Source organism: Folsomia candida, unplaced genomic scaffold, assembly GCF_002217175.1.
Source record: "Folsomia candida strain VU population unplaced genomic scaffold, ASM221717v1 Fcan01_Sc004, whole genome shotgun sequence".
Taxonomy (NCBI): domain Eukaryota; kingdom Metazoa; phylum Arthropoda; class Collembola; order Entomobryomorpha; family Isotomidae; genus Folsomia; species Folsomia candida.
The window spans coordinates 4,055,740-4,082,608 of record NW_019091196.1 but is presented as its reverse complement, the minus strand read 5'-3'; the positions used below and the strand labels follow the sequence as shown (position 1 = coordinate 4,082,608).

At 35.9% G+C, this 26,869-nt stretch overlaps 1 long non-coding RNA gene across 2 annotated transcripts; it reads right to left on the bottom strand.

Annotated features, from left to right (window-relative positions):
• Positions 1–26,151, bottom strand: LOC118435494. 2 transcript variants are annotated; one of them, XR_004834806.1, is made up of 6 exons: positions 25,692–26,151; positions 6,533–6,911; positions 3,369–3,480; positions 1,057–1,130; positions 885–963; positions 1–792 (listed from the first exon to the last, which is right to left on the bottom strand). It is a non-coding gene; the product is annotated as an uncharacterized LOC118435494 (long non-coding RNA). The 2 variants fall into 2 exon arrangements; XR_004834807.1 differs by having other exon boundaries at positions 25,698–26,151.
• Between the last annotated feature and the right edge of the window lie 718 nt (positions 26,152–26,869).

Below are 26,869 nucleotides of genomic sequence, written 5' to 3'. Positions count from 1 at the left end.
GTGAGGTTTTAAAGAATTATGAAATTGATGGTAAAAATTGTGTCCAAAAAAAATATTGTAAATAAAATTCTTTTTTGTGTAGTCTAATTTGATCTAGTTATTAATATAAATTTTGCATAAATCTTGGAAATATGAGAAAGACGTGAAACTTCTTCAGGGTGAAATTAGGATGCGATTTTCTCCAAGTTTATGAAAAAATATGCAACAAAGGGGTGAAAACATTCTCCAAAATTCCTGTAAATCCAGAGCATAAAGTTTTTTCATATAAAATTTGCACGGTGAAAATTCCTTGCAAAATCCTCCCCTAAACGTGTATACCCGAAATGAATGAATGAATAAATAACCCGTGGTTGGTTGGTTGTCGGGAAAACGAGGGGTCGATAAAATTTGGGCATTTATGAAATGAGCCCGTAAAGATTGGGGATAAACAAATGATTGGAGTTTGATGTGATAATTTGGTTGGAGTCAAGTGGCGGTGGTGGCCGTGGTGTTGGATTGAATGGTGTGTGGGTTATCTTAATCCGCATCTTTAGGTTTTATTTAGACCATGCTCATGACAATCACATCTAATCAAGACGAGCTGCATTTTCAGTATTATTATTATGTTTATTATTATTCCTCTCTCAAGTGGCGTGGCATGGCAGAGGCTCAAGTCGCGGCGTCGGTCGTCGGTCTTATGTATTTCCACTACACGTTATAGATGGATGCAGTTCGCTTATTTTGTTGCAAGGCGAAGGTCGTCTCTTCCTGGTCAATCTGTCATGTTTTTGGTTTGACCGGCTTTTTACCCAGCTGAAATTATTTATGAAGAAGAATTAGTTATTTAAGCTTAAAAAATGGCATGTGTACTCTTTTTGCACAATGTTTGGAGGTTTTGCACACACGGAAAAGTGATGAAGGCAAAAAATTACGGTAAATTGGACGAAAATAGTAAAGTATCATGTTCTGACCGGCTTTTCCTATCTGTAATTGTTTAAGAAGAAGGATTAGTTGTTGATTAGACTGAAAAAATGGCATGTATACTTTTTTGCACAAATATTTACAGTTTTTGCATACCTGGGAAAACTGAATCAAGATATAAAGTTTCTATCAATGAGACACTGTCATGTTTTGAGAGGCTTTTTCCCCACCTGAAATTATTTAAGAACAAGAATTTGTTATTTATGGGTTAGATAGAAAAAATGGGGTGCATACTTTTTAGCGAAATTATTTATACGCATTTTGCACAGACGGGGAAACTTGTATTTAATTGAATGATGAAGACAAGAAAGGTATACAAGAAGTAAATGGGAATTGTAATTTATTTATTTTTGTGATTAATCTTCATTAATTTGTATATTCGGTAGTGAATCTTTTTTGGTGGAAACATCACTCTTTTTAAATTGTGATTTTTTACTTGCAAGTGTCAACCAAAGCGAAAAGCGTAAAATATTTATTTATATATCTTGTTCAAAATAAAAATCCAAAAATTAAATTTTGACTCCAAACTTACTCAATTTGTTTGTACATGCAGGTCTTGGTAACTTTGTATAATCCATAAATTCTTTTAAAGTTTGGTAATATTTCAAAGGAAAATTAGCTTACAAATTTTTAAAAACTTTCTCAAATCAAGGGCGTCTCTATATTTTAGAAAAGCTTGTCGAATTATTTTATGAAACGCATCGATTATACAAAGTTACAAAGGAATGGGTGAATTGCCTCTGATTTCTCCTTAATAACTCAAATTCTTTATGTTTTGCTTATTTTCTTATAGTTTTAGAAACATTTAGTTTTTTTAGGTTACCAGTGTCATGTTACACTATCTGGTTAGTTTGTTTAATTTAAATAATTTCCACAAATTAAACTTTTGACTTCGAACTTGTTCAATTTATTTATAATTACGTCACATGAGGCGATCGTCGTCGGTGACATAGTAAATTCTGTAATTCTTACAAAAATTTTACAAATACTTCTCAGGAAAAATAGCTTAAATAGGTAAAAAAAATCATTTTTAAGTTCACTCGTAGTCAGATCAAGGGTCTTTGTATTTTGTAAAAGTTTGTACAATTATTTTACAAGATTTACACATTTTATAAAGTTACCAATTAAGGACTGCGTGATTTGCCTCAAAATTTTTAAGACTGCTATTCCGTAAACTTACAAACTTTTACAAAATTTTATGAATATTTCCAACGAAAATTAACTTTGAAATTTGACCAAAATCTGTTTACTTGCTCAAATATAAAATAGACTCAACTTTTGACTTCAAACAAGCCAAAATTTTTTTGCAGAGAGAAAGTCGACAGACAAAAGTAAGTAAATAAATTCAGAAATTTTGTATTTCTGTAAAAACAGTCTTCATTTTCATTTTACTTCGCATCGTTGCGATAAAGTGGGTCAAAAGGGCGAGCGGAGTGAAAGTCAAGATAAAGTCGGAGTGGTGGTGGTGAAATATAAACGTAAAATAAGGCGTTTGGTGGGGACGACATGTCATTGATTTGATGGTTTATATGGAGGGTTGAGGTTAAAGGTGTTGTTTCCCTTTTATTCCACAGTCTTAAAATAAAAGGAAATGAGCAACTTTGATTTCCAAGGACAATCAACAGCTCGTCTAGTTTGCACTACTGGGTTGCCAGGCTAAATAAAAAGTTGAGGCAGGTGAGACAACTTTTGGAAAAGGAGAGAATAGATAGCGGAGGGGCTGTGCGGAAAGGATGGGGTTGGGATGAGAAGATCATACGCTTGAGATGAACAAGTGGATGCTTAAAATGGAATAAATTTCATGCTTTTACAGAGAAATGAAGGTTTTGTTACAATTTTGCAAGGAAATTTATTATTAAAAATGACAAACTCAAGAAATTCTTGTTTCAAAAGCATAGTTTTGTATATGCTAAATATTCGCATTTGCAACTGAACAGTGAACTTCTACTTGACGCGAAAACTCATGTTATTTCTCAATTATTTGAGAAATTTTGTTCTAAAAAATGGTAAATGCATGAAATTTTATGTTTTTTTTTAAAAAAAGAGCTATAGTTTTGTACATGCAGTGCTAAAAATTATCTACTAACGCAAATTGCACGTATGTATATCTTAGAGTTCATGAAATTGATTCCACTTTAAAGATTATAGGTTACTGAAAACCTTGTAAAAAAATTCTACATTTTTTTCCATCGTGCCTGCGACCCTGGATCCCGTTAAACATTTAGCCGTGGAATTTGATATCTTGCATGTACGGAATGGGGAAGATGTGTGCACCCGTGGAGGAGACTTTGCTGGGGAAAGATGGTAGGACGTGATACGAAGCGGAGAGGAAATTACGTCAAGTTTCGTTCTCCCATATTTCTGACTCTGTTAATAATCTGATACGAAGCAAAAGTACTATTATTTACCTGCCTCGGGCTCCACCGACTAAAGTTACCCACCGACTAAATAGCCACACCAAACCAACCCTTTTCCCTCCTGCCGTTTCTCAACCAAGTTGGATAAACACAGTTGGAAATTCTGTAAGAAATAAGGAATAAGTTGCTTTCAGTGACCATGTAGATACATAAATCGACCACATTTCTGGTATCATTTTAATAGAAATGGACACAATTTTGGGTGTAATTTAGCGAGGATTTTGATTTTTGGGGAAGATGACAAAATTTGGTTTGTAAGGTATCATTTTACATCGCAATTTAGACATTTTCTTCAAAATTTATCAACGATTCGGCTAAGAATGAGGGGGCAAAATCTGATTTGTTTGATTTTTAAGGGTTCAATGCACAATTTTACCAGAAATGATCAAAATTTTAGTAACTTTGCGAGGATTTTGATTTTTGGGAAAGACGACAAAATTTGATTGTTGAATTTTTACATCTTGCATCGCAGCTATGAAATTTTCTTGGAAATTTATTAACAATTTTGGTTCCCGGTTGAGGAAGAAAATTTGATTTGCTGCATTTTTACTGACCGTTTTACATCGAAATTTAGAAGTTTTCTTGAAAATTTGTCGAGCATTTTGGTTCCCGGTTACGGGACAAAATTTGATTTCTAGCATTTTTAAGGGTTCAAGTCCTCCCCATTGACTTGCCGGTTTTCGGCCGAAATCTGCCCTTTACTTGGTTGGTGGATGGACGTTAAAACCCCATCAGCCCCCAAATAATGTGAATGATTCGTAATAAAAAGTCGATTTGGGTGGTTGTGGCAGGCTCGATAAGGCCACGTCGCGTTCGGTTATCTCTGCCTCGCCTTCCGCCACCGGGGAAATAGGATTTCGACGGAATTTACTATTTATGTAGTTGAAGAGAAAACGTAAGCGTGCTTAAACTGTCACAGGCAAAATATCGGAGGAGCACACAAATCCAATTCACTTCACACTACATTGCTCTCCCCCTGGCTCAAAATCTCCACTTTCTCCCAGACTACACGTTCCTCTACTTATTTTCCGAGGAGGGTCGTGCACCTAGGTTTTTGGGGGATTTTAACCCCTCTCTCTGACACGTAAATCTGTCCAGAGCTGGCCAAAATACAGTATTTTTTAGTTCCAAGGCTGTTGTAAATACAAAAAGACTACAATTCGTACAAAAGACACACGAAACTACGTGCGTTTTGTGAAGAAGTTAACTTTTTATCGTTGTCAAAATACATTTTAGCAATTCACGCAGGCCTTAGCTGGTAGATAACATATTCTGTAAAATTATGCCACCAAACGCACTGAGAAAAGTTTTTATACAATTTTATGAGAAAACGACAAAATTACCTTTTTTGTATTAATAAAATAGTGCAAATGATTTGTTTGCTGCCGGCTTTGAATTTATTAAAAAGTTGATAAACTATGTTTGTAATTAAGATCAGTGGATGATGGGTATTTTATATGAATTAGTTAATATTTTTTGTCACCAGTTTTTGATGTGTAAAAAGGACTTCAAATTGTAATAAAATAAAATTCAAATTCAATAAATTCGTAAAAAATAAATTTTAGTATAAGTTTCTTAAATTTCTGAAAATTTCTACTTTTTGCTTTAAATTATGTTCATGGAAGCAAAAGCATTTATCTAATAATATATTTTATATCTACAAAGTTATTTTAATCTGCAAAATGGCGTTCAAATTATGCTAAAGTAAATTTCATAGTTAAAATTCAGGAAATTCAAAGTAAAAATTCACAAACAAACATAAATTTTAGCAAAAGTTTAAAACTTAAACTTATTGCTGCGTTTTACTCGGATGCACACCGTGTAGTAATCTAAATTTGTACTTTTTACCGATTAATAGTTGTCCAAATACCGTAAAACCTCTATTTATAGCCCTATTCTAATTATAGCCGGTCTCCAAATATAGCCGGGTCTGGAGACCAAGATTTCAAAATTTTAGCCGGGTCTCTAATTACAGCCGGGTCCCCAATTATAACCGGGTATCTAATTATGGCCTCTATTTTTCGCTGTGTCCCCGTTCATACCCAATCGTAGAAGAATACTGAACATCCAGTTAATCAATGAATAAGGTCAAAATTTACCCAATTATGTGTGAAGATCTTAATAAGAATGCATATAATCACAACACAAAGTTTTTAAAAACTACAAAACCTCGTCTAAAAAAGTAGATTAAAAGCGAATATTTAACTGATGTCATATTTTGCTAAATAAAATAACTCAAATCGAGTTAACATTAATTATTCGCTAATTTTATAATGACTAAAATTACGGCGGAACAAATTTTAGCCGGGTCTCTAATTGTAGCCGGGTCTCTAATTGTAGCCGGGTCTGTGACACCCAGTTTTGGATTTTAGCCCCGGCTATAAATAGAGTATTTACGGTATGTACTAGTAAAATGGCGTTCAAATAGGTAAATAAAATAAAATTAAAAAGTCCATAAAAAATGAAAATTTCTTACTTAAAATATTTTTTGAACGAAATCTCAAAAATCTAGTTCGCATTAGAACTAGCTTGGTTGGAGGAATTGGTAATATTTACATTGTTTCCACGATACTTTAAAAATTAGCAATTTTGACCACGACAAAAAGTTAATTATTTCATAAACCCCATACATATTTTCGAATGACTGTTGTATGCAGATTCTCGTTTGTAACAGCCCCGGAAATACAAGCCTGGAAAGAAATAGCTCAAAATACTAGACAATTCATTCAGTGCTTGGTACTGTGTAAAATCTAAACTTACTTGTGTAAACCTACAAATTTTTATACAATATTCTACATATTTCTGAGGACAACTTGCTTCCAAATTTTTGTAAACTTACTCAGATCAAGGATTTCTCTTCATTTTGTAAAAGTATGTAAAATTATTTTACCTGCGGATTTTGCAAAGTTACCAGGGACCGCGTGACTCACATGATTATTATACTTTAAACTTTGACTGTTCGCCTATTTGTCGATTGCTTTTTATCTAATCTTGGTTTAATTTAAAATAAAATAGAAAAACAAAAATTAAACTTTTGGCTCCAAACATGTCTAATTTTTTTAGCAGAGAGAAAGTCAAGGCAAAAATAAATTCAGATCATTTTTCTACCAAGAACTGTGCAAATTGCATCAATCCTGCCAAAATATTTTGCTCACCTCTGCACTACGTGCCTCCAACCGTGATCCTTTCTGCCCGACCCCCACCGTCTTTTTTTACCTGGAAGTGAAATCTCATTTCCTTTTTTCTGCCTTCCTTCCCCAGCCAATGAGGCGTGTTGAGAGTGAAAGTCAGGAAATTATAGGAGGAGCACACCATACTTTTTTTGATCAACTTCTTCTTCTCCCAGCTGGGAAATTGCTTGCTTGGTGTAGAAACTGATCGGTTTTTTTCTTCTTCTTTTGATTTGAAGTCGCCTTATTTTCGCCCGACTCAGCTGGATGGGATGAGATCGGGAGGAAATTGGAATTGTCTCTCTGACCGCGATGTTGCCCTCGTCTCGTCCATCTCTCTTTTTCTCACGATGTATGTGGTGATCTGCAAATAAGGGAAGAAAAAACAATGGTCAACTGCTTCAACTTGTTTGTTGGGTTGGAGAAGGATTTCTCTTTTTTTAGGGAAAAAGTGGACGAGAAAGTGGAAGAGATTGGATTTAGTTTATGGAAAAGGAAACATTTTGGGAAAACTAGTTAAAGTCGGGGAGACAATGGATTCTATGGCTGGGTGGGGAAGGGTGTGCGTTAAGGATGGCGAGGTGGATTTGTTTGTTAGTAAGGGAGCGGAAATCCGTTTTACATAATGCATTTTTTTGTAAATTCGGATTTTTCGAAATTTTCACAACACAGTTTTCCCCAGGTTGCTTTAAGCAGAGTTTACAAAATTTTGTTAATAAAGTCGCCTAAAATTTTAAAGATATTCAGGTATGAATTTCGAAGAAATGCTTCAAACTAATTCTCTCGTACATGAAAAACAATGAATTGAAGCAATTCACGCAGTGCGTGGTAACTGTGTTAAATCCGTAAATTCCTTAAATTTGCAAACCTTTATAAACTTTTACAAATATTTGTAAGGAAAATTGGCTTCCAAATTTTTGTAAACTAACTCGAACCTCTTTATTTTGTAAGACTTTTTTTTACAAAACGCACATATTTAAAAATTTAGAAAGGACTGCGTGAATTGTTTCATTGTATATAAATCGTAGCTCTGTTTCATCATTATAAAAGTCGAAAACGGGATTTCAAAAATCTCTTTTTTTTACTCAGTGGTAAAAAATTGTTCCCATTTTCAGTAATGATTTTAGTAACGCCATTTCTCCTGCACGGCCCACCCTGCTGGGTCGCAGTTGTTGGATTGGATTCGATTTTTATTATTGGATGGAAGGAAGCCGGGAACGATTTTACTTTCTCTTTTCCTTGATGACTGGAAATGTTTCACTCCGCAAAGTGCCCACTTGTTTTCTTTCTCTCTTTTCTCCAAATGTCTCACTTTCACCCGGCCAAACAATTTCGCTCACTCGTCCTCGCTTCTACAAATTACGAATGGAGGAAAAGTAATCAAGTGAAAATTAGTTATTGGAAGGGAAACGGGAGCAGAATAAATTGTAGTAACATTGGAAGTGGCACGAAAATAAATAGTTTTGATATATTTTTTTTAACCTACGGTGGTGACGAATTGGACAAAATCCGCACCATATTTTGGCATACTTTTGACCACATCTTCACATCAAGGTTTGCAGAATAAGTGGGGAAAGTTGACTCATTATTTTGACAAAATTTCTACTTTTAATGAAAACGCGAGGTCAAAATTGTATAATTTTTTTCAAGCTAGTCTGCCATTTTTTGAGTTTTCCATCAGTTTTCCATCGATTTTTCCACTTGTTTCGCGCTATTTTGCGTCACCGATTATTGGATAGCAATGGTTCAAATAATTCTTTATTTTTGGCGCATTTTGCATCCATTCCACTTAAATTGTTTTGCACTAGCTTGCATTACCGATTATACACTCTTAGAAAACTGGTATTAAATCAATACCGACCGAAGTACATATATATGTATGACTCTACCAGCACTGATAATAACGGGAATTACCGTTTAGTAATGTTGTGACAATGACAAATTTACCACTAAGAAATAGATTACTACAAATCCGGTAAGAAATTATTACCAATTCGATGCAAGTATTAACTCTACCAGATTTTTAGCAGTAGTGCTATTCAGTGGAGGTGCGATTCCTAAGCATTTAATTAGTTAGCCTCAATTGATGCAAGCAACTCATTATTTAAGAGACTGCCGGAGTGACACGAGGAAATTGAATAGCTCCCATGCTACGCAGGGCGAGCTATCTAAATAAGAAGGGGAGCAGAAGGTCCCCAAGGTGTTAATGGGAAAGTTACACATGTACCAAATCTGAGACACACAATGCGACGACAACATGTACGAACATCAATTTAAGCTTAATCAGGATTTGTTGTCATCGGAGTGGATTAGATTGCGCAATGTTTCGTGAAAAACAAGGGGGAAATGTCGCCCAAATATTTGCTTTGTTTGTCAAATTACAAATAAATCGGTAAGCGTTTAGAAAAAAATACGGGGAAAATATATTTCTAGAAAATTTTGTCCAGTTCCAAATTTTGGAGAAAAGCTTACCATTAAAAAAACATTTTTTAACTTATTTTCTAAACCTGATCAGGATTAGCAACTGAAATATGTAAATGTACCCAGTTTGTCAGACTACCCAAATGATTTGGAAATATAAGCGTTATTAATTCCTAAAAAAAACAAATATTTGCCAAGTTCCAAATTTTGAGAAAAACTTTCCTCCACAGAAATTCATTTTCTAACATATATTTCTCATCCCATTGTCCAACGAAACAAACTTTTAATGGAAAATTGGGGAAAATTTTCACCGAGAAAAGTTACACATTTAAAAAAAAACTTGTCAAACTGTAAATAATTTCGGTGTTTACAGGAAAAAATAGCTAAATATTTACCCAGTTCTAAAGTTTGAGAAAATTGTTTGTCGTGAAAAGTTAAACGTGTGAAAAATTTCCCAAACTGAAAATAATTTCAGCATTTTCCCAAAAATATTTCCACAAAGTCAAATATTTGCTTAAAAATTTTGAGAAAAACTTTTCCTCTCCCGAAATTCATGCCTCTTTCCCGATTATTTTTCCCATCCCATGATCATCCCAGCTATGTCGTGATCATGAAAAGATGACACTTTGGTGGACCATTATCCCATTACTCGAGCTACATAATGCATCCTCTTAATAGAGGAGGAAATGGGGCATGTTTGCGTACGCATGATGGAAAAAATGGGCTCTTTTTATGACATCCCTTGTTGTCCCATCCTCATCCCGGAGAAAGCAGCAGCAGCGGAGGAGGAATCCATTTGGTAGAGAGAAAAAAATGATGAATACAAGACGACGACCGAGAAGAGAGAAGGACCATTAACATCAACTCAAATATTTCACTTGCTTGCATCAAAACCACACAAGAAAGAAAGTACTCTCATCATAATCATCCCACTCGCTGGCTGGCTGGCTCACTTCACTTCACTCTCCTTATTTTACAGGCAGCAACTCTTAAAAATTGGAGGGAGAAATTCTAAATTTGTTATAATTTACAAGGAAAAACGCAGTTTCTTGCGGCACGGAGAATATTTATGGCAAAAAATATTGCAAAAATTCATTCTGACCAAAGTCTCGCGAGGTGGACATACTCTAATATTGAGCAGAAAAGGATTAGGCAAATTTGGATTATAAAAATGCCAAAATAAACATGCAAAAATGTGCCAAAATATTTCCGAACTTGGGACAGACCGAACCTTTCATGCGGTAGATGCACTCGAATATTAACCATCATAAAAAATATGCAACATTTAGATCTTCACGTGCCAAACTATGCCAAAATATTGCTAAAATATACAAAAATATGACCAAATATGACAAAATATTTCCAAAATTCTGTCAACCCAAGCCTTTCATACTAGAATGCCATGCAACTCAAAAAAATGTGCAACATTTATCTCTTCAAAATGGCAAAATATGGCAAAACCTAGCCAAAACTCGGGGCAGTATCCAATTTCTCGTACGTATGAGCCGAGACATCTTTAAGCGTGGCATCCTCCTCGTCCCGGTGAAAAAATGTAGCCGTTTCTTTCCCCCTGATTTGTGTGGATCGGAAAGAGTTTTAGTTTGCATTTGTGTCCAAAGTGCACTTTACAAAGAGAGAGAGAGAGAGCGAGAGAGGGAGAGAAGAATGGAGAGAGGGAGAGGAATTTGGTTGGAAGGAATCGGGCATTAATGGACTTTCTCTGCTACTTTCTCCCCTCCTTCGACGGCACACAAGCCCCATTAAACCCACAGCACTCCCCCAACAGACCAAGAAAGGAATGAACCAACTCCATTATTATTTCCGTCTTATTCTCCGACCACCTTGGAATGAAAAGCAGCCCCAGCTTAACTAAAAACAGGGGCCGACATACAAACAAATTTCTTTGGCTCCCAAATTTATGGGAAAAATTGAGAAAAATTTTTTAGACCTGAATATTAGCCCATTTTTTGTCGCCAATTCATTTCTAAATTTAGCTAAATCTATTAAACAAACTTTCAACAAGTTCAGTTTAAAAAAAGGCCAAAATTGTTATGTCAAATTTATGACAAAAATTTAAAAGCGAATTTTTGCGCGGGGTAGTTCGTTCAAGTGGATAAGTATGATATTAACTTTAATCCATTTTTGGTAAATTGTGCTCACAGCAATATCAATTGATTTCCAAATTTCATATTAGTTTCATATTATCTTCCCTGAAAGTTTCACCTTTCATCTGTTACTATTTCCCGATAATACTTAACTCCGCAAATAAATAAACATTGGCGTTTTGCTTATCCATAAATAGTAAGGCAAATATATTTTTTTGGGCCCGTAACCGAAGTAGCTAACTTTGGCTCTTTACAACAATCATACCTGTTCAAAAATGTAGTTTTCATTCAAAAGTCAGTCATCCCGATTTCTGACTTAAGATTTTCACTTACATTCAGTAATTTTCATTCCAATGGCAGGAATTTAATTTTCATTCACATCATTCACCATCATAATGAATGAAAGTGAACAGGTATGACAACAATATGCACAAAAACTCCAAATTTTGTGCCAATTTTTTTCCTCGGGCCGGAAACTAATTTACCCGCCTGCTGGTCAAGTGAAGTCTTGTTCTTGTCCATGTTTAAAATGGGTCTGCCTGCCTGCCTCCCGGTAAGTTTTGGAAGGAAATCAGTGAGAGAGTGGAGGATGAAGTTTGTGTTATTTCTCTCTCTCTCTCTCTTATTACAGCATACATACAATTGTTGGTGGGAGCCGGGTAACAACGGATGGAAGAAGAAGGTCTACAACTACCCGGGTAGATGGTTGCTTGCTCGGTTGGGATTAGAGACTTGGCTGGGAGCCATTAGATTGAGGAGTGGAATGGGGAAAGTTGTGAGAGAAAGTCGGCTGGTGTGTGTTCCGGCCGAGAGGAGACTTATGATTATTTCCAGACTCACGTCCAGAATAAATAATAGATTCTGACTCTCTCTTTTCGCTACATTAACCACGACCAGTCCAGACCAGGCACAGCACCCCCACCAGCACAAACTCCACCCACCCATCCACCGCCTCACAAAGAAATTCAGAGGAGGAGATAGGTTTTGTTTGAATTTTTTAATCTACGAGTTCTCGGAAATTTTAATGGATTAGTTTTTAAATGGAAATTTAGACTATTCTTATGACTTGGCGGAGATATGTTCCCATTTTTTAGGAAATTTTAATGGATTGTTTTTTTTTAAATGGGAATTTAGATAATTCTCACAAAGAGACTTGAAGGAGATGTGTTCCCATTTTTAGGAAATTTGTATGGATTATTATTTTTTAAATAGAATCAAGACGATTCTCACAAGGAGACTTGGCGGAGATATGTTTCCATTTTTTAGGAAATTTTAGTGGATTATTTTCTTTATGAAAATGCAGACAATTTCGTGGGAAGGAGTATTACAGTACATATGATTACATACATATTTCATCCCTATTATGTAATTTTGAAATTGGATTTAATTCCTATATAAATTTTGTTTGTTTCCCTCTTGATGTAAAAAATTTAGGGGAAATTTACATAGGAAAAGGGATGGATTGAAATTCTACTCGGGGTGGCGGTGCATGTGTCGCTTTTATTATTATTTACTTCTAACCCTATCCAAAGATGCAGATGTGGCTGACGTGAGAGATGAAATAATTTCATATCACAAGTTTCCAGATTTATGAGGCCTTCCTAAGTATCAGCCGCTTTTCAACATGTGTACATTATATTTATGAAAGTTATGTTTAATTTTCTTTGGAATTTGTTAAAATAAATACTTCCTTGAGTATAACTACCCTTGAAAATTTGCGGGAATTATTAATATTGATTTGATTTATCACCACTGCTGAACCCATAAGGCATCTTTGAAAACTACTTTTAAACTATATCTTCTAAGCTTTTAAAAATCGGCGTCAAGGTTGACTTGGTCAATTAAAATTCGTAATAAATAATTAATTAAACAGTAATTTAAACGATTTAAATAATTTTACATATCAATGTCGCGAGTGGAATGTTGCACTACTTGCGAGAGGTCATTTTTCAGTCCGTCGGCCTCCTTCCTTCCCGTTTTCACCTTGCTTCCTCTCCGTCGCTGTGGAATTTTGTTTGTTTTTTTTCGGAAAATTTCGAAATTTTATATCTTTAATTATTTTTTTATAAATTAGTTTACACAGATAATGGGAAGTAGCCCTCATTATCGAATGGAACTTGGAGTAAAGGCGAAGAAAGGTACGTAGACGAGGAGACGAGAAAATTTAGGATTTTAATTGTGAAAAAAAGTTGTGATTTCACAACTTTTTTTGAAGTTTGAATAGTACATAATTTCATTTATTTGTAATTTTTCGTGTAGATTTGTACATTTCGTGTCTATGGCCATGATTAGGATAAAATGGTATCAAGTTTTACCTGATTTGGATCTCCAAAAGATAAGCACAAACATTTTTTCTGTCGAAAACCGACTATTTCGAACTTATTATTCGAACAGCATGAGAAATGTGGGAGGGACAGGGAAGGTGTCAATTTATCTAGTTTGTACATAAAAATTGTGTAAAATAATATTACGAAAACCTCCTTGCGTAATCCTTCATTCGATCGAGTTCCCACATTTCCGATGAAATCAAGCCTAATAAATCCAATATTTTGATAACTTTTTCTTTATAAAAAAGGGTGCCAAACAAAAAAAAGCAGATTCAATCTATGTAAATATTTCTCTCTTTCCACCAAAAACCAACCAAACATTGGACATTAAAGGGCAATAATAATAATAATAATATGAAAATGTAGTAGTCACTCGCACCGACCGACTGGTTGATCATTTCATTCATGTCGTCATTTCAATAAGAGTGCACTGCACACGAGTCGGTAGTTTTATCAACCCTACATAAATGTGAATTAGTCTTTTTTATGATTTTTATTGCAAAACAAGTCATTTATTCGACTCTTCCCTTGTCACACAAAGTTTGTTTACGGCCCGACTTTTGGAGTGGATGTCACCATTTCATTTACATTTTGACCCATAAAAATGTTTATGATTTGCTGTGACACGCGATCACTACTGGATTTATTCAGGAAACCTTTCTATTTACTCGCCATTTGGACATAAATCTATGGAAAACACCCATTTTTTTGCGTCAATAAACGTGTGTCGGATATAATAGACTCGAATTTTAGATAGTTCGGTGTGCCTGCTGGACAAAATTTCTGAGAAGACAAAAGTGGAAATTTTATTTGATTTGCTCTGCTGGACAAAGTTTCGTATTGATCCTCTGAATTTTTTTTTTCGTCTGGCCTGGACGGAGATAAAAGTGGAATTGAATTTGTATAAAAATTGAAAAAGTTGAGAATGTCTGATGAAACGGAACGAGAGGGATAAAAGTTTAGGAAAGAAGGAATGGCGGAACCCCCGCTGGCATTTTTATACACACGGGTAAAGGAAAAAAAAGATGGGAAAGTTTGAACAATTGTTAGTGAAAGGAAGAAGCAAAAAAAGGGTAAAAGTTTGTTGAGGGGGGATGTGCGCAAGTAATGTGGAAGGGGATTAATTTGATGGTGCGATCGAGGTTTCGGGTACAAGTAGATAACCAATTGCAAGAAATAATGGGGAGAAAGTGGTTTTTTGACCAGCAAAAAATGCAAGGTGCGAGAAACTACTTTCGCCACGCATACTTCATACGGCACATGACTCATACCTGTTCACTTTCATTCATTTGACTGATTATGATAGTGAATGAAATTGAAATTTCCTGTCATTCGAATGAAAATGACTGAAAGATTCCTTCATTTCAGATGAATGACTGTGAATGAAAGGATTTCTCGCGCATTTCATTTTTCAGCCTATGCTTAATACATGGGCTGAAAAGAAATGAAGTGAAATGAACTGAATTTGAAAGAAAATGACTGAATGTGAATGAAAATCTTCAGTCAGAAATCTGATGACTGACTGTTGAATGAAAACTAAATTTTTGAACAGGTATGGCGGTCCTGGATGGCGCATATTTTTTGCATTTCTTGCACCTCGCACTTCTTGCGTTTCTTACTTTGAAGTGCAAAAAACGTAGCAAACCTGCCAGAAACGAAACACTAGATGCGATGTTAAGCAAAGTGAACACATTTTTCATGCAGGGCACGTATCTCCGTTTATTTTTTGTTATTCGGGGAGAGAGAAAGTTAATTGAAGGGAGTTATTTTATTCGGTGGGGGATATAAATCAGGACATCAGCCAACAACCTGCGGGTGGTCTCTCTCTTCTCTTTCGCGATTCTTTTTTTCTGCGGGGGGAATAACTTGGCATCTCAATCATTTAAGTGTGGGTGGGGCCTGGAGTAATTGGCAATTAGCGCAGGGAAGCATGTCTCTCGGCATTTCCAGGTAAAAGTCAGCCCATTACAGTTCCCATTTAAAGCGAGGTTACGCCGCTTAATTGACCAGAAAATATTACCCGGTGCAGGAGAAAAGGGCAAATAATTCCTGGAGAGAGGAAAAAAGTATCACTATTTCTTTACATGCAATCCGACCGTGTTGTTTGTCTTTTCGGCTCAAATTACGAAGAAACCTTGGAAAAACAAATACAACAAGGCTCACGTTTCAAAAAAGAAGACCGAAATCGGGACCAAACAAAATATCAAAATACGCATTTTGTGACGGACTACAACGTACACAAATAAATTGAGTTGTTGTTCAGTTCAGGACGAAGACACGGGCAATTACATGAATAGATTTTGGTTTGTCGGGGTGCGGGAGGAATTATTATTCGTAGTATTTGTCTGTGTAGCAATGCCCGCAGAAGCGTGGGTGGGGACAGAGGGACAATGTTCCCACGGTTATTCAATGTCCATATTTATCATCTGCCCATGTTATATAAACCCCGCCCTCTCCCTATCCTGCAACCTTAATGTCCCCAGATGTCCCCACGACTTCCGCGGCCGCTGATTACACAAGTATAACATAATTTCGTACAGTGCCCGGGGAAACATGTGCGGGGACAGAGGGGCAATGTCCCCACGGTTATTCGATGTCCCCTTCATCTGCCCATGTTATATAAACCCCGCCCTCCCCTATCCTACAATGTTAATGTCCCCACATATCCCCACACCTTCCGCGGCCCCTGCTGCTGGGTGTAGATTCGAAATATCCGGAAATGAGCGAGTGTGTCGTACATATTCAAATCTGAGTTGATGGCTTCACTCATTTCATGTGAACTGATTACTCTCCACTTGTTCCTTTAATTTCGTCCCATTGTCCTCCACATCACGAAACACGGGCCACGGGCACTTGAGATTAGGACTACCGACCGACCAGACCAGACCACACAAAGCCATAATTTATGAGGGGACACCACGGCTTAGATATTATTATTTGGCACAGTGTGCAATTTGCTCCGGATGATCATAAATTGTGGATGAGCTTGAGTTTGCAAAGTTTCAGTTCAGCCATTGCTGATTCTATTTGAATGGATTCCTCTGCTGCTGTTGGTTGGTTGGTTGGTCGGTCGGAGGGACAAAGGACGACGAAAAGGGTGTGAAAATGGATGAATGGAGTCCCACCAGTGCCACCCTGACCGAACCGAAGGGTTCTGGACAAAGGGAAAAGTTTACTTGCGTCACGTCACGCTGCCTGATTTCACAAAACCGCTGACCGTGAACGTGACCCTGTCAAGAAGAAGATTTATTGCATTTTCGAGTAAATTTTGTATGTAAATGCATCTTTACATAATTTTGTGGAAATATTCACATTTTTTTGGAAAACAGAGTACAGCACCGGCTCAGAAAGGAAAAGGAAATAATATGCAGTGCAGCACCCTCCTTTCATTTTCATTGTGGAATAAATTGAAATGTCAGCCAAATTGGGGGACGAGGAAGAAGAAGTAAATGAGATTTCGAAATCCGGTAGGAAAATCCCTATTCGACGAACCCTCCTGCCCACGAATAAGCAATCACCATCAAGTATCATCATCATTTCCTCGTCAGTCTGTGAGCTTGCTTGCTTAGGCAGGCAGTCACGAAGGGGAAATATTTTTGGAGGGGATCAAAATAAACGGATAGGTCACGTCGACAGAGACCACTTTCTGGGGGACACTCTTAAAAATGTGTAGGATTTTGCTTGGGATTAGAATAACGTTAGTGAAGATGGGGTCGAATTAGTTTGGAATCATTTTTTTCATTTAGAGTGAACGTCTCCCAGTGAAAGTCTCCGATTTTGAGCAAACTAGTCTCAATCGATGACAAATTTAATTAGGATGAAATTTGGAAAAGACACGATCTCCCAATGAGCACGTTTGGCACAAATATTTGCATCCGAGGAGGAGAAAGTTGGCAAATTTTTACACTTTCTAAATTTACTAACGTTTTCTCCTCTTCGGATGCAAATATCTGTGCCAAACGTGCTCATTGGGAGATCGTGTCTTTTGCACATTTCATACAAATTAAATTTGTGATAGATTGAGACTTGTTTGCTCAAAATCGGAGAACATACGCTGGGAAACCTCTGTTCTACTGTTACAGACAGATTTTTAAGAGTGAGATAATTCAAGATGAGAAAATGTCATTTAATGTCTTTCCGATCTGATCCATAGATCCGATCCGTGTGAGAATTTTTGTGAGGGGAGCAGGGGCACGTAATGAATAAGAATTTGGGTGATTTTTCTGATAATGATGATCTCATGTTCTGTTCACACGTGGTAAATGAGATGATGAGACGCGAGACGAGGAGACGAAAAATATGTGAAAATCCCTCAAGAACTTAATCCCTTTAATTAAGAAGAAGGGAGCCAGAAAGAGAGAGATGACATTCATTACGCGGATGGCCTTTTGTGCTAATCGTGATAAAAATGTCATCATGGAATCCTGCCTGGATTGGTTTGTCCCTCGTCTCGCTCGCTGATTTCAAGGGCTCCATTATTTCATTGGAGAGAGGATTTTGAGCTCTTTATTTATTACGAGATGAGACCAGCCATGCCCTTCATCAGCCATTATGTAGGAGCTCGTCCATCAAATCAACTAAATAACTTTTGGGTGCCGACGACGACGGATGACTTTTCATAGATTTATGTATGATGTTGTTCGTATGAAGGGAAGATTTCTGGGTGGAGGGGCTGTGCAAAAGGGAGGTGAGCTTGATATTTGACACTAGTAAAAATCTGGATAATTTTGAAATTAATTTTTTCTAGCGAAACATTGAAATTGTTAAAAAATTGGAATAAATTAATCTGAAGTTTGATCAAGTTTTAATGGTTAAAACGATTAAAATAGAAATGAGATAAATAACTTCTTCAAATTGAGAGAAAATGAATCATTTCACACATATTTAAGGATTTACTTTATCCAAAATAAAATACTGAGACAATTCACGCAGGTTTTGATAAACTTGTAAAATCCGTAAATTCCATAAACTTACAAACTTTTACAAAATAAAAAAACGTCCTTGAGCTAAGTAAGCTTTAAAAAATAATGGGGTATTACAATGATATTAAAAAAATTCTTTTCAGAAAAATTAATTTGCCAATAATAATAATTTCTAAAGTTATATAATAAAATAAAAACCTTCAGATTCATAGTACGCAGCATTTAATGATCAAAATTTTTGAATAATTTTTTCATTTGCATATAAAATTTAGGCACAGAAATATTCTTGTGAAAAATAGTAAAAAAATAAATGAGACAATTCATACAGGTCTTGGTAACATTGTAAAATCTGTAAATTCTGTAAACTTGCAAACTTTTACAAAATTGCAAAAATATTTCAAAGCAAAATTAACTCCTAAATTTTTGTAAACTTGCTCAGATCAAGGGCGTCTTTTTATTTTGTAAAATCTTGCAAAATTATTTTACAAAACGCACCGATTTATTTTACAAAGTTACCAAGGCCTGCGTGAATGTATGAAATCAAACTTTGAAAATTTTATAAAATTTCGACCCGATACTTCCTGCTCTGCCCCAGGAAGGAGGGAAGTAAGTGAGTAAGTAAGAGATCAGTATATTATTTTTTTCCTTTAGAACCAAGTCCTCCTTGTGACCTTCACCAAGAAGAATTATTAGTTTTTTTACTCGGTTTAGGTTATTGTCTGGCTCGACATCTTTATTATATTTATCTCGTGGTGATGCTGGTGTATTTATTTATTTTTGAAATGTGGACCCAGGCAGGCAAGCTAAATAAGTCTTCATAATCGCTTTTTTACCAAGGGAGATACTTAAATACGGGGTGGGTTGGGTCGTTCCTTTTTCGGTTCCGGTCCGCTTAATGAGAATTTCATAGAGTTAAAGATTTCAAGTTCAAAAGGCTACTTTTTTCTGGAAGGATTCGTCACACAGGGAAGATTTACATTTGATTTTTTAAAAGAAGAAATGAATGGTGACCATGTCAAATTTGGAGTGTCGCGTTGTCGTTGTTACAGATCGGGTTGGAAATTAAATGAGAGGAGAAATTTCTGAAGATTTCAAGTTCAAGTTTTCCTTTTGCGAAAATGTACATTAAAATTCGTCACAGATTTAGGTTTTGATTTTTAAAGAAATAAAATGGAAAAAATGGAATGTAACTGTAAGCCGTGTCAAATTTCGAGTTAAAAAACCCACAGGGCAGCCTTACTTATTTAGCCCCGAGTCAGGTTTTTACTTATAATTGAGATGGACAAACTCAGATTTTTCGAAAGATTTTAGCCATCTTTGAACTTGATTCCTAATTTTGCATATTTCGCATGTGTGCAAAGTCTTAAGTCGATAGGATAAGTTTTTGCAAGCGTAGTTGATAGACGGAAGGACCGACAGACAGACGTACAGCCATGACGGGTACACAAGCTCTGTAACATGCAACAAATTTATATATGTTTGAACTTTCTTCTTACTTGGCATGTTCTACTTTTGTGCAAAAATTTCGAGTCGACTAGATAAGTTTTTCGAGTGTAATCGACAGACAGACAACCATGAAGGGTACATAAGCCCTGTAAAAACTGCATGAAAAAATAAGAAAACGAGAATTGATACGGACCAAGAAGAAGTTGGAGAAATTGGAAATGAGATGGAAATTGCTTCTGCGTCTCCTCTAATGGAATGCAGATGGTTGTCAGAGTTCTAATTCCAATCAGTTTTATTTCCTTCCTATGGGATACAACAAGCCCGGCTTGACTCCCCGGTTGGTCAACACTCTTAAAAAACAGAGATACAAAAAATGATCATCCTAAAATATGAGGAAGTAAAAATGCCTCGTCATTTTTTTGAAAAATTTTCTTTAGATTTGATTACTTACTTATGTGCTCAATTTTCGCAAGGATTTTCTAAAGTTTTATGTAACTTTTGAATTTTGTGGTGATTATCATGTTACAAAAAATATGTATGTTTGAGGCAATCCACACAGTCCTTACTTTGTACGTAAAATTCTGTAAACTTGGTAATTTTTACAAAATTTTGGAAATACTTTTGAGGAAAATTAGCTTACAATTTAAAAAAGAAAAACTTATTCAGATCAAGAGCGTGTTTTTATTTTACAAAAAAATTTGCTGATTTTACAAAACTCACCGATTTTACAAAGTTACAAATGACTAAATAAATTAGCTCAAAATTTTTGAGAGCGCAATTCTGTAAACTTGCAAACATTTACAAAATTTTAGGAATATTTCCAAATAAAATTCACATCAATTTGGTCAAATCTGATTATGTGATAATCTAAAATAACCAAGTAAATTAAAATTTTGACTCCAACCCTGTCCAAATTTCTTTGCCGAGAGAAAGTCTTTTCAAAAGTAAATAAATTCGGATAATTTTATTTCATTTATTTTAATCTTTATCGGGTTAAAAAAAATCACGACTGAATGATTTTTTATTGTGCAGATTTTGCAAACATTTGCGTCAAGTTTGCCCTGCCTGGTTTTGCAATTTTTCCAAACTGCATCTTATTATTTTAATCTTGACGATATTTCCTATTAGCCTGATTGTTTTCACGACCACCTTTTTCTCCCACAATTTTTCTAAGAGTGCCTCATGAAATTATAGTTGAGCATAAAATGAGAAAATTGCACCCGGACCGCTCCTCCTTCCCTGCCTCCTACACTTTTTAATCCATTTCGTCCTCAACCCTTTCCTTCCTCCCCGAGTGGAGTGGAGTGCCGGGTTAAATTAAAATATGCAAAGAAGGCCTCGGATGGCAGGAATGATACATAAGCAAGCAAGGAATCCAGTGGGGGATTAGGCAGCCAAGCTTTAAATTAAGGAGAGGCATATGGCTAATACTCACTCCGTGCGACGCCCTCCTCTCTCCACCGACATGATTTAGACGACAGCTTAAAACCCCGCACTCTACGAGTCGAGGGTCCTCGTATGCAGTGGCCACGGAAGCTGTGGGGACGTTAACATTGTTGGGTAGATACCTGTTCACCTTCATTCATTTGATTAATTATGGTTGTGAATGGAAATGAATTTCCTTCATTCATTTGAATGAAAATGACTGAAGGATTGCGTCATTTCAGGTGAATGAATGTGAATGAAGGATTTTTCGCTCTTCATTTTTCATCCTATGCTTAATACATGGGGCGAGGTAAGAAATGAAGTCGGATGAAGTAAGTAAAGTGAAGTGAAGTGAATTTGAACGAAAATGAATGAATGATTGTGAATGAAAATCTTCACTCAGAAATCGGGATGACTGACTTTTGAATGAAGACTAAATTTGTTTGAACAGGTTTTGTAGGATAGGATTTATTTAACATGGGTAGATCACGGGGACATCGAATCACCCTGGGGACATTGTCACCCTTCCGCGGCCATTGCTCCTATCCATGCACCCACCTTTGTTTCGTTGGATACAGAGACAAATCCATATTTATGGGAAATCATTCCTTCCTCCACGAAGAAGGGAGAGCTTATCCATGATAAGTTGTCGTATAATTAAATCTGGAACGAAACGTCGCGCATCGCATCTGAAGCGAAGCCTTTCAGGAGATTACATTTTAATCAAATTGCTTCAGCAACAAAAGAAATCTGGGAACATCTGAGACTCAGAAACGGTCTCAATTAGAAGAAGAAAACGGAGATGATAAAAACGATAATGGGACCGGGTTTTCAGTCTGAATGGAACTTTCTCTCTGCTGACGGCGCCCCTTTTTTAATCGGAAACTGGTGTTGGAGGGAGGGTTGTAAAACGGGTATTGTTATCGATGTCATGTCAACATTTGGTGACCCGACTGGACTCGATTACTGCTGAGCTGACCACCTCACTTGAGTCCAATAATAATCCAGTGTGTGGCTTGTAATGAGGGCATTAACGCTGTTAATCCTTATCCCCGGCTGGATAGCTGGGTGGCTATCTTAATGACCAGTATAGGAAAGAGCGATGTATGTAGTGGTAACTGGTAACTGGTAAAGGATGGATGGATTAAGTTAGTGGATTGGATTAGATTTTGCATGGATGGATGGATTTTTACATGAGAAAGGAAATTGTTGGTTGAGTTAGGTGAGTGATTTCGTGGTGGGTGGATAGTAGGCAGCACTTGGATTATAAAGAGGGAAAGAGTTAGTTGGTTTGGTTGGATTAAAAAAAGTGGAGCTTGCAAAGAAGCGAGTTTTTTGGCAGGATGCATTTTTCCAGGTTTTCTACTTTACGGCAGGTATCTAGAGTTTCTTCATTTTGATTTTGTTTGTTTGTGGTAGGTTTAGAATTTTTTCATGAATTATTTTACAGATTAAATTTTAACTTTTCCAGAAATTTCCAGGTATCGTTGTTGGTGGGCATTACATGCCTTGTTGGACTTGGTTTATCTTCAACATGGATTGTACCTTCAAAATACAAAAAAATACCGTTCGCCAACAATACACCTTCAACGACAATATGACAAATTAAAAAGTTTGTCTTTAACCTTTTGGTGTTAAGCCATGACAAAAAATTCTGAATTTCTTTCCAAAAATTAAACATGATTAAATTGGAATTGTCTCATACATATCTGACTTTTTATGGGAAACAACTAAACTAAATTTTTCTTAAAAGAAATTGATACAAAAATTCAGCAAATTATTAAGTTTGCAGTTTAAGAAGCACACACAATTTGAAGAGATTTGCTTTAAAGACTCTTTGTGCCTCTACATACATATGTAGCTCATGACAGGCACGTGCATAAAGAATTTCGACAACTTTACTCTCTGATCAGTGACACCCTTAGAAAACTGGTATTGAATCATTACTGACCGGAGTACATACTTTTGTGACTCTACCAGCACGGTAATAATGGGCATTACCGTTTAGTAGTTTTGTCGCAATACAAAATTTACCAGTCAGAAACAAACCACCACCAATCCGGTGTGAAGTTATTACCAAATCAATACCAGTACGAAGTGTATATCTAACTCCACCAAATTTTGAACATTATATCAAAAAGTCGGAAATTTTAACATTATTCCGCACATGGATAAAGAAACATCTTTAAAAAAATCCCATCCATCACGCCCAGCCCCAATTCATACCCTTCCACTCTGCAGATACATTCACGTATTAATAACTCGCCTTGGGTTTAGCCTTAGCCGTGGATTTGCTTCTCTTTTTTTCCACCCGTTCTATTACATCACGAGAGAAGAAGGCCGTACATACAAAAGAGGTAGAGATGCAGTTTGACAAGATTGCCGTTGTCGACGCAGGCGTGGCGGCCATCGCCGCAAATCTTCATCCTCTCTCCTCAGCAGTTTCTTCCTTCTCCAGAGAGCCAACAACTTTTGTAGCTCAAAACCAAACTTGAACAAAGCAGGACTCGTTACACAACCAGCGAAAATCCTCCAGTTTTCACAATGAAACCACCGAAAGAATTCAGAATCTCGCAAGACAATTAAACATTAAAAAATCCAGGATTAATTGTTACGCAAGAGAAAATTATGTAATGCATAAATAAATAATCCTTTTAATCGTATTAAGAAATTAAAATCTGGTTATGTAACGAGCTTATTTTATTAAAAACCTTCAATTTTATGGCCTTTTTACGGTTAAAAAGCCGACTTTTGTGTCTCATTTCAGTAAACAAAACGCTAATTAAGAAATGGTATTTGTTATGCAAGCAGGTGAATTATTTGAGTTAGTTTAGTGACAGGTATGAATTAAGAAGTCAAAATAAATCCCACGATGAGAAACGGAGACATATATTTCCGGTTGTCTGTCGGCAATCAGGATCAGAAATCGGATTATTTTTCTTAAGAAAAGTATTTTCTCAGAGAAGAATTTGAATCAAGAGGGATGATAAATATGTAAATACGTACATAGCAAAAACCAAAGTAAACAGAACAGAAGTTTGTTGAGAAAGAGAGTGTACTGTAGAGAAGATTGTTCATAAAGATAAGTGGATATCAGGGAGGGATATCTACATAGTTGAGGAGGTGGGTGGGTGGACGCTGGCACGACCAACTGACTAATAAGAGTTGACAACCTAACCTCTTTAACAAAATTTGTATTCAGAAGTTTCTTATTCAAGGTTTTGGTCTGTTACGTATGTTGGAAAATTTAGAGTTGGGAAATTCACGTCAAAATTTATATGCGAAGTAAAATTTTTCTAATGCTCCCAGTTTTGTGAGACAAATTACGAAATTTGGTCGAAAATAAGTTCCCTATTATAGAAAAATAATGGTCACTCATTTTTTTCTATTTAAAAATTTACCATGGCAAAACTAACGTCAAACCGAAACTTGTGCAGGTTCAAAGATACCATTTTTCCAAATTATTTGTGCAACAATTTCAAGAAGTTTGAAATCCGAGGTGTAAGTGTCACAAAAAATGCTTAACTTCGCAGCCGATATTTTAATTGGATCAAACTGGACATAATCATTGTCTAATTGTTAGATGGGTCGATGCCTTTTATTCTGATGAGAAAATGTCATATGCACATAATTAGAGTAAAAGTATATCGTCTTATGCAATGTTTTTTATACCATGTGACTTTTATGAAATACAAATTAAGCTAAATTATACCAGTGATCAGACACCCTATTTCATAATTTATTCCTTTAAAAAAATATGCAATCCTTTTTTTAATACGTGTACCCTATTTAGAGTGCAAATTTGAAATTTTACCCTCTTTCACGATACTTGCAACCCTTTTTTCTGAAAAATTGCAACCCAAATATCTCTGCAACTAGACCCCATTTAGACTGCACTGCAACGAAAATATAATTGCACTCCAACTCCTCTACGGGTGGTGGTAATTCGCGATAAGTAATGGGGTGCAATAATGGCACAACTATGTACATGATTTGTACATACATAAATACGTGCATATCTAAAATGGCACCACTACTCCCAGTTACGAGTTATATAACAATAATAAAACTCATAATAATAATAAATACGTAACTTTTACTTGTTGGATTACCCACCCAGTAAAATAATAATAGTTAACTTTTCCATGCTAAATCTGCGGCATGGTCGTCGTCTCGTGTATGCAATGCAATCCACTGAAACCTGGTCCATAACACTAAAACTTAATGGGATTATTCATTCGTGGTTTGGTTTGGTTGTTTTGATAATTAAATCAATCAAATTGTACGTACATACGCATACATATTTTCGCACATTTTTTTGCAACACTGACACACATGCAATTTTTATGAAGAAGATGATCATCTTTACACTCATCATCTCACTCACTTACTCAATGATATTTACGCGTATGTATGTATCTTCATGAGTTAGGTTGAGTTAAGCGCAGGCAGTTTCTGGTAATAATAATAATAATGAAATTAAACGAGAATGACCAACCTTTACCTTTTAAGAGGCTCCTTGTCCCAGGTCAATCGCGTCTCGTCTCTCGGAGCAACAGATTTTTTGTTGGCAAAAGTGCAAAAATTTGGGGAATTTTTGTGTTTTTTGTCTATAGTAAATTTTGACCTGATTGTATAACTTAATGTAAACGAGACGTGCTGTGAACACTGCGTTGTTTACACCACTTTGTTTCCTAATTTATGGGAACTTTCACCCGGAATTTAAAAACAAATAATTTTTCGTTTTTTCGGAGGGATTTTGTCGAAGGGAAACCACCATTTTGATCGAGGCTATTCCTCTTTTTTTCCTTTTGCTCCATTGTTGGAAGAGCGGAGGAGCAGATGTTTTTCGAGGGGTGGAAGAGTCCTTTTTTGATTTTTGTTTTTGTGTGTGACGAAATTTTTGAGAAAATTTTGAAAGGATTTTATAAGCTTGAATGTGGCCCCTTCGACCTCGTTCCCCCGACTGGGCTGAAATTGTGAAGAAAATGGAAATATAACAAACTGGGTTTGGCATTTACGAGGATTTTGTAGTTTTAAGTATGAATTTTACGAGACATAAAATTTTCCTGGGGTTGCCATCCATGTGCGAATTTGGGTTTGGCCGAAAAGTCGTAACTTGTGAGAGAGAAGAGAAGAGAGACGAGAGGAAGGAAAGGAGATGAGGTTCGTGATGAGTGGGAGAATAATATGTCACATGGAATAAGAGGCATGTTTTTAGCGTAAGAAAAAGAAATGTGTGTTAGAGGGAAAGATGAGAAAAGGAGAAATTTTGGTAAAACTAACAAATTTTGAAAATATTCGAATGTTTCTGAAGGTGTGAAATTATTTTATGAAAACTTAATTGGCGTTGGAATTTGACATTTGGTCATGTTTTTTTCTCAATTGGTGCACGACTTTATCCAATTTCACTAAAAATACGTATGCAATTACGAAAGGAGTCCTAGGTACATATGTACAGGGTGTTTTAAACTTAATGGAAACAATACAATGGAAAATTTTTGCAAAGGAAAAACCCCCTAAATCTCCATACGAGGATTTGACATTGAGATTTTTACTGATTACTTAACTCTAATATCAAAACTGATGAATCATAAAAACAAAATTATTAAAAAATGTTGGATTTCAGAGGCAAAATTCAGGTAACTTTGCAATGGAAATTTGCAATTTTTTTCT